Genomic DNA, 9,926 nt, shown 5'->3' on the forward strand with positions numbered 1-9,926 from the left:
TGTGGTGTATTTAGAACGGCTTTTTCAACGTGATCACCAAAATATATGTGTTCCAAACCATTTTCAATCGAAAGGGCTTTAAATAAACATTTTAAATATGTATTGCCCAAGTGCGGCACGCGGGGGACTTTCGCTCCAGAAAAATAATCAGAAGCAACTATATGATTTTTATGATACTGCCACATTTCGGCTGTGTGGTGTATTTAGAACGGCTTTTTGACGTGATCACCAAAAAATATGTTTTTCAAACCATTTTCAATCGAAAGGGCTTTAAATAATCATTTTAAATATGTATTGCCAAGTGCGGCACGCGGGGGACTTACGCTCCAGAAAAATAATAAAATTGCAACTATATGATTTTTATGATACTGCCAGATTTCGGCTGTGTGGTGTATTTAGAACAGCTTTTTTGACGTGATTACCAAAAAATATGTGTTCCAAACCATTTTCAATCGAAAGGACTTTAAATAAACATTTTAATAGATACTAAACAAGTGCGGCACGCGGGGGACTTGAGTTCCAGAAAAATAAATGTGTATACCTTCTATACGATTTCTGCGACTTGTGGTCTTAGCCGCTGTGCGGTATATATTGGAAGGCTTTTTCGACGTGATCACCAAAAAATATGTGTTCCAAACCATTTTCAATCGAAAGGACTTTAAATAAACATTTTAAATATGTACTACCCAAGTGCGGCATGCGAGGGACATGAGTTCCAGAAAAATAATAAGAAGCAATTATATGATTTTTATGATACTGCCAGATTTCGGCTGTGTGGTGTATTTAGAACGGCTTTTTCGACGTGATCACTAAAAAATATGTTTTCCAAACCATTTTCTATCGAAAGGGCATTATGTAAACATTTTAAATATATGCTACCCAAGTGCGGCTTGCGGCGAACCCTGGCACCAGAAAAATAATAAGAAGCAACAATATGATTTTTATGATATTGCCAGATTTCGGCTGTGTGGTGTATTTAGAACGGCTTTTTCGACGTGATCACCAAAAAATATGTTTTCCAAACCATTTTCTATCGAAAGGGTATTAAGTAAACATTTTAAATATATGCTACCCAAGTGCGGCTTGCGGCGAACCCTGGCACCAGAAAAATAATAAGAAGCAACTATATGATTTTTATGATATTGCCAGATTTCGGCTGTGTGGTGTATTTAGAACGGCTTTTTCGACGTGATCACCAAAAAATATGTTTTCCAAACCATTTTCAATAGAAAGGGCATTAATTAAACATTATAATCATGTATTACCCAAGTGCGACACGTTGGGGACTTGAGCTCCAGAAAAATAATAAGATTGCAACTATATGATTTTTATGATACTGCCAGATTTCGGCTGTGTGGTGTATTTAGAACAACTTTTTCAACGTGATCACCAAAATATATGTGTTCCAAACCATTTTCAATCGAAAGGGCTTTAAATACACATTTTAAATTTGTACTACCCAAGTGCGGAACTTGGGGGACTTGGACTCCAGAAAAATAATAAGAAGCAACTATATGATTTTTATGATACTGCCATATTTCGGGTGTGTGGTGTATTTAGAACGGCTCTATCGAAGTGATAACCAAAAAATATGTTTTCCAAACCATTTTCAATCGAAAGGGCTTTAAATACACATTTTAAATTTGTACTACCCAAGTGCGGCTGCACGCGGGGGACTTGAGTTCCAGAAAAATAAATGTGTATACCTTCTATACGATTTCTGCGACATATGGTCTTGGCCGCTGTGCGGTATATATTGGAAGGCTTTTTCGACGTGATCACCAAAAAATATGTTTTCCAAACCATTTTCAATAGAAAGGGCTTTTAATATACATTTTAAATATGTACTACCCAAGTGCGGAACTTGGGGGACTTGGACTCCAGAAAAATAATAAGAAGCAACTATATGATTTTTATGATACTGCCATATTTCGGGTGTGTGGTGTATTTAGAACGGCTCTCTCGAAGTGATAACCAAAATATATGTTTTCCAAACCTTTTTCAATCGAAAGGGCTTTAAATAATCATTTTAAATATGTATTGCCAAGTGCGGCACGCGGGGGACTTACGCTCCAGAAAAATAATAAAATTGCAACTATATGATTTTTATGATACTGCCAGATTTTGGCTGTGTGGTGTATTTAGAACAGCTTTTTCTACGTGATTACCAAAAAATATGTGTTCCAAACCATTTTCAATCGAAAGGACTTTAAATAAACATTTTAATAGATACTAAACAAGTGCGGCACGCGGGGGACTTGAGTTCCAGAAAAATAAATGTGTATACCTTCTATACGATTTCTGCGACTTGTGGTCTTAGCCGCTGTGCGGTATATATTGGAAGGCTTTTTCGACGTGATCACCAAAAAATATGTGTTCCAAACCATTTTCAATCGAAAGGACTTTAAATAAACATTTTAAATATGTACTACCCAAGTGCGGCATGCGAGGGACATGAGTTCCAGAAAAATAATAAGAAGCAATTATATGATTTTTATGATACTGCCAGATTTCGGCTGTGTGGTGTATTTAGAACGGTTTTTTCGACGTGATCACTAAAAAATATGTTTTCCAAACCATTTTCTATCGAAAGGGCATTATGTAAACATTTTAAATATATGCTACCCAAGTGCGGCTTGCGGCGAACCCTGGCACCAGAAAAATAATAAGAAGCAACAATATGATTTTTATGATATTGCCAGATTTCGGCTGTGTGGTGTATTTAGAACGGCTTTTTCGACGTGATCACCAAAAAATATGTTTTCCAAACCATTTTCAATCGAAAGGGCTTTAAATAAACATTTTAAATTTGTACTACCCAAGTGCGGCACGCAGGGGACTTGAGTTCCAGAAAAATAAATGTGCATACATTCTATACGATTTCTGTGACTTATGGTCTTGGCCGCTGCGCTGTATATATTGGAAGGCTTTTTCGACGTGATCACCAAAAAATATGTTTTCCAAACCATTTTCGATCGAAAGGGCATTAATTAAACGTTATAATCATGTATTACCCAAGTGCGACACGTTGGGGTCTTGAGCTCCAGAAAAATAATAAGATTGCAACTATATGATTTTTATGATACTGCCAGATTTCGGCTGTGTGGTGTATTTAGAACGGCTTTTTCGACGTGATAACCAAAAAATATGTGTTCCAAACCATTTTCAATCGAAAGGACTTTAAATAAACATTTTAATATATACTACCCAAGTGCGGCACGCGGGGGACTTGAGTTCCAGAAAAATAAATGTGTATACTTTCTATATGATTTCTGCGACTTATGGTCTTAGCCGCTGTGCGGTATATATTGGAAGGCTTTTTCGACGTGATCACCAAAAAATATGTTTTCCAAACCATTTTCAATTGAAAGGTCATTAAGTTAACATTTGAAATATATGCTACCCAAGTGCGGCTTGCGGCGATCCCTGGCACCAGAAAAATAATAAGAAGCAATTATATGATTTTTATGATACTGCCAGATTTCGGCTGTGTGGTGTATTTAGAACGGCTTTTTCGACGTGATCACCAAAAAATATGTTTTCCAAACCATTTTCAATAGAAAGGGCATTAATTAAACATTATAATTATGTATTACCCAAGTGCGACATGTTGGGGACTTGAGCTCCAGAAAAATAATAAGATTGCAACTATATGATTTTTATGATACTGCTAGATTTCGGCTGTGTGGTGTATTTAGAACGGCTTTTTCGACGTGATCACCAAAAAATATGTTTTCCAAACCATTTTCAATCGAAAGGGCTTTAAATACACATTTTAAATTTGTACTACCCAAGTGCGGCACGCGGGGGACTTGAGTTCCAGAAAAATAAATGTGTATACCTTCTATACGATTTCTGCGACATATGGTCTTGGCCGCTGTGCGGTATATATTGGAAGGCTTTTTCGACGTGATCACCAAAAAATATGTTTTCCAAACCATTTTCAATAGAAAGGGCTTTTAATATACATTTTAAATATGTACTACCCAAGTGCGGAACTTGGGGGACTTGGACTCCAGAAAAATAATAAGAAGCAACTATATGATTTTTATGATACTGCCATATTTCGGGTGTGTGGTGTATTTAGAACGGCTCTCTCGAAGTGATAACCAAAAAATATGTTTTCCAAACCTTTTTTAATCGAAAGGGCGTTCAATAAAAATTTTAATCATGTATTGACCAAGTGCGGCACGCGGGGGACTTGAGTTCCAGAAAAATAAATGTGTATACCTTCTATACGATTTCTGCGACTTATGGTCTTAGCCGCTGTGCGGTATATATTGGAAGACTTTTTCGACGTGATCACCAAAAAATATGTTTTCCAAACCATTTTCAATAGAAAGGGCTTTTAATATACATTTTAAAAATGTACTACCCAAGTGCGGAACGTGGGGGACTTGGGCTCCAGAAAAATAATAAGAAGCAACTATATGATTTTTATGATACTGCCAGATTTCGGCTGTGTGGTGTATTTAGAACGGTTTTTTCGACGTGATCACCAAAAAATATGTTTTCCAAACCATTTTCTATCGAAAGGGCATTAAATAAACATTGTAATCATGTATTACCCAAGTGCGTCACGCGGGGGACTTGGGCTCCAGAAAAATAATAAGAAGCAACTATATGATTTTTAGGATACTGCCAGATTTCGGCTGTGTGGTGTATTTAGAACCGCTTTTTCGACGTGATCACCAAAAAATATGTTTTCCAAACCATTTTCAATAGAAAGGGCTTTTAATATACATTTTAAATATGTACTACCCAAGTGCGGAACGTGGGGGACTTGGGCTCCAGAAAAATAATAAGAAGCAACTATATGATTTTTATGATACTGCCATATTTCGGGTGTGTGGTGTATTTAGAACGGCTCTCTCCACGTGATAACCAAAAAATATGTTTTCTAAACCTTTTTTAATCGAAAGGGCGTTCAATAAACATTTTAATCATGTATTGCCCAAGTGCGGCACGCGGGGGGGGACTTGAGTTCCAGAAAAATAAATGTGTATACCTTCTATACGATTTCTGTGACTTATGGTCTTGGCCGCTGCGCGGTATATATTGGAAGGCTTTTTCGACGTGATCACAAAAAAATATGTTTTCCAAACCATTTTCTATCGAAAGGGCATTAAGTAAACATTTTAAATATATGCTACCCAAGTGCGGCTTGCGGCGCACCCTGGCACCAGAAAAATAATAAGAAGCAATTATATGATTTTTATGATACTGCCAGATTTCGGCTGTGTGGTGTATTTAGAACGGTTTTTTCGACGTGATCACCAAAAAATATGTTTTCCAAACCATTTTCTATCGAAAGGGCATTAAATAAACATTGTAATCATGTATTACCCAAGTGCGTCACGCGGGGGACTTGGGCTCCAGAAAAATAATAAGAAGCAACTATATGATTTTTATGATACTGCCAGATTTCGGCTGTGTGGTGTATTTAGAACAGCTTTTTCGACGTGATCACCAAAATATATGTTTTCCAAACCATTTTCTATCGAAAGGGCATTAAGTAAACATTTTAAATATATGCTACCCAAGTGCGGCTTGCGGCTCACCCTGGCACCAGAAAAATAATAAGAAGCAATTATATGATTTTTATGATACTGCCAGATTTCGGCTGTGTGGTGTATTTAGAACGGCTTTTTCGACGTGATCACCAAAAAATATGTGTTCCAAACCATTTTCAATCGAAAGGACTTTAAATATACATTTTAATATATACTACCCAAGTGCGGCACGTGGGGGAATTGAGTTCCAGAAAAATAAATGTGTATACCTTCTATATGATTTCTGCGACTTATGGTCTTAGCCGCTGTGCGGTATATATTGGAAGACTTTTTCGACGTGATCACCAAAAAATATGTTTTCCAAACCATTTTCAATAGAAAGGGCATTAATCAAACATTATAATTATGTATTACCCAAGTGCGACACGTTGGGGACTTGAGCTCCAGAAAAATAATAAGATTGCAACTATATGATTTTTATGATACTGCCAGATTTCGGCTGTGTGGTGTATTTAGAACGGTTTTTTCGACGTGATCACCAAAAAATATGTTTTCCAAACCATTTTCTATCGAAAGGGCTTTTAATATACATTTTAAATATATGCTACCCAAGTGCGGAACGTGGCGAACCCTGGCTCCAGAAAAATAATAAGAAGCAACTATATGATTTTTATGATACTGCCAGATTTCGGGTGTGTGGTGTATTTAGAACGGCTCTCTCGACGTGATAACCAAAAAATATGTTTTCTAAACCTTTTTTAATCGAAAGGGCGTTCAATAAACATTTTAATCATGTATTGCCCAAGTGCGGCACGCGGGGGGGGACTTGAGTTCCAGAAAAATAAATGTGTATACCTTCTATACGATTTCTGTGACTTATGGTCTTGGCCGCTGCGCGGTATATATTGGAAGGCTTTTTCGACGTGATCACAAAAAAATATGTTTTCCAAACCATTTTCTATCGAAAGGGCATTAAGTAAACATTTTAAATATATGCTACCCAAGTGCGGCTTGCGGCGCACCCTGGCACCAGAAAAATAATAAGAAGCAATTATATGATTTTTATGATACTGCCAGATTTCGGCTGTGTGGTGTATTTAGAACGGTTTTTTCGACGTGATCACCAAAAAATATGTTTTCCAAACCATTTTCTATCGAAAGGGCATTAAATAAACATTGTAATCATGTATTACCCAAGTGCGTCACGCGGGGGACTTGGGATCCAGAAAAATAATAAGAAGCAACTATATGATTTTTATGATACTGCCAGATTTCGGCTGTGTGGTGTATTTAGAACAGCTTTTTCGACGTGATCACCAAAATATATGTTTTCCAAACCATTTTCTATCGAAAGGACTTTAAATAAACATTTTAGTATATACTACCCAAGTGCGGCACGCGGGGGAATTGAGTTCCAGAAAAATAAATGTGTATACCTTCTATACGATTTCTGCGACTTATGGTCTTAGCCGCTGTGCGGTATATATTGGAAGACTTTTTCGACGTGATCACCAAAAAATATGTTTTCCAAACCATTTTCAATAGAAAGGGCTTTTAATATACATTTTAAAAATGTACTACCCAAGTGCGGAACGTGGGGGACTTGGGCTCCAGAAAAATAATAAGAAGCAACTATATGATTTCTGCGACTTATGGTCTTAGCCGCTGTGTGGTGTATTTAGAACGGTTTTTTCGACGTGATCACCAAAAAATATGTTTTCCAAACCATTTTCTATCGAAAGGGCATTAAATAAACATTGTAATCATGTATTACCCAAGTGCGTCACGCGGGGGACTTGGGCTCCAGAAAAATAATAAGAAGCAACTATATGATTTTTAGGATACTGCCAGATTTCGGCTGTGTGGTGTATTTAGAACCGCTTTTTCGACGTGATCACCAAAAAATATGTTTTCCAAACCATTTTCAATAGAAAGGGCTTTTAATATACATTTGAAATATGTACTACCCAAGTGCGGAACGTGGGGGACTTGGGCTCCAGAAAAATAATAAGAAGCAACTATATGATTTTTATGATACTGCCATATTTCGGGTGTGTGGTGTATTTAGAACGGCTCTCTCGACGTGATAACCAAAAAATATGTTTTCTAAACCTTTTTTAATCGAAAGGGCGTTCAATAAACATTTTAATCATGTATTGCCCAAGTGCGGCACGCGGGGGGGGACTTGAGTTCCAGAAAAATAAATGTGTATACCTTCTATACGATTTCTGTGACTTATGGTCTTGGCCGCTGCGCGGTATATATTGGAAGGCTTTTTCGACGTGATCACAAAAAAATATGTTTTCCAAACCATTTTCTATCGAAAGGGCATTAAGTAAACATTTTAAATATATGCTACCCAAGTGCGGCTTGCGGCGCACCCTGGCACCAGAAAAATAATAAGAAGCAATTATATGATTTTTATGATACTGCCATATTTCGGGTGTGTGGTGTATTTAGAACGGTTTTTTCGACGTGATCACCAAAAAATATGTTTTCCAAACCATTTTCTATCGAAAGGGCATTAAATAAACATTGTAATCATGTATTACCCAAGTGCGTCACGCGGGGGACTTGGGATCCAGAAAAATAATAAGAAGCAACTATATGATTTTTATGATACTGCCAGATTTCGGCTGTGTGTTGTATTTAGAACGGCTTTTTCGACGTGATCACCAAAAAATATGTGTTCCAAACCATTTTCAATCGAAAGGACTTTAAATAATCATTTTAATATATACTACCCAAGTGCGGCACGTGGGGGAATTGAGTTCCAGAAAAATAAATGTGTATACCTTCTATAAGATTTCTGCGACTTATGGTCTTAGCCGCTGTGCGGTATATATTGGAAGACTTTTTCGACGTGATCACCAAAAAATATGTTTTCCAAACCATTTTCAATAGAAAGGGCATTAATCAAACATTATAATTATGTATTACCCAAGTGCGACACGTTGGGGACTTGAGCTCCAGAAAAATAATAAGATTGCAACTATATGATTTTTATGATACTGCCAGATTTCGGCTGTGTGGTGTATTTAGAACGGCTTTTTCGACGTGATCACCAAAAAATATTTGTTCCAAACTATTTTCAATCGAAAGGGCATTAAATAAACATTGTAATCATGTATTACCTAAGTGCGTCACGCGGGGGACTTGGGCTCCAGAAAAATAATAAGAAGCAACTATATGATTTTTATGATACTGCCAGATTTCGGCTGTGTAGTGTATTTAGAAAGCTTTTTCGACGTGGTCACCAAAAAATATGTTTTCCAAACCATTTTCTATCGAAAGGGCATTAAGTAAACATTTTAAATATATGCTACCCAAGTGCGGCTTGCGGCGCACCCTGGCACCAAAAAAATAATAAGAAGCAATTATATGATTTTTATGATACTGCCAGATTTCGGGTGTGTGGTGTATTTAGAACGGCTTTTTCGACGTGATCACCAAAAAATATGTTTTCCAAACCATTTTCAATCGAAAGGGCATTAAGTTAACATTTGAAATATATGCTACCCAAGTGCGGCACGCGGGGGACATGAGTTCCAGAAAAATAAATGTGCATACATTCTATACGATTTCTGTGACTTATGGTCTTGGCCGCTGCGCGGTATATATTGGAAGGCTTTTTCGACGTGATCACAAAAAAATATGTTTTCCAAACCATTTTCTATCGAAAGGGCGTTAAGTAAAAATTTTAAATATATGCTACCCAAGTGCGGCTTGCGGCGAACCCTGGCACCAGAAAAATAATAAGAAGCAACTATATGATTTTTATGATATTGCCAGATTTCGGCTGTGTGGTGTATTTAGAACGGTTTTTTCGACGTGATCACCAAAAAATATGTTTTCCAAACCATTTTCTATCGAAAGGGCATTAAATAAACATTGTAATCATGTATTACCCAAGTGCGTCACGCGGGGGACTTGGGCTCCAGAAAAATAATAAGAAGCAACTATATGATTTTTATGATACTGCCATATTTCGGGTGTGTGGTGTATTTAGAACGGCTCTCTCGACGTGATAACCAAAAAATATGTTTTCTAAACCTTTTTTAATCGAAAGGGCGTTCAATAAACATTTTAATCATGTATTGCCCAAGTGCGGCACGCGGGGGGGGACTTGAGTTCCAGAAAAATAAATGTGTATACCTTCTATACGATTTCTGTGACTTATGGTCTTGGCCGCTGCGCGGTATATATTGGAAGGCTTTTTCGACGTGATCACAAAAAAATATGTTTTCCAAACCATTTTCTATCGAAAGGGCATTAAGTAAACATTTTAAATATATGCTACCCAAGTGCGGCTTGCGGCGCACCCTGGCACCAGAAAAATAATAAGAAGCAATTATATGATTTTTATGATACTGCCAGATTTCGGCTGTGTGGTGTATTTAGAACGGTTTTTTC

This window comes from Acyrthosiphon pisum, unplaced genomic scaffold, assembly GCF_005508785.2.
Source record: "Acyrthosiphon pisum isolate AL4f unplaced genomic scaffold, pea_aphid_22Mar2018_4r6ur Scaffold_21450;HRSCAF=24012, whole genome shotgun sequence".
NCBI lineage: Eukaryota > Metazoa > Arthropoda > Insecta > Hemiptera > Aphididae > Acyrthosiphon > Acyrthosiphon pisum.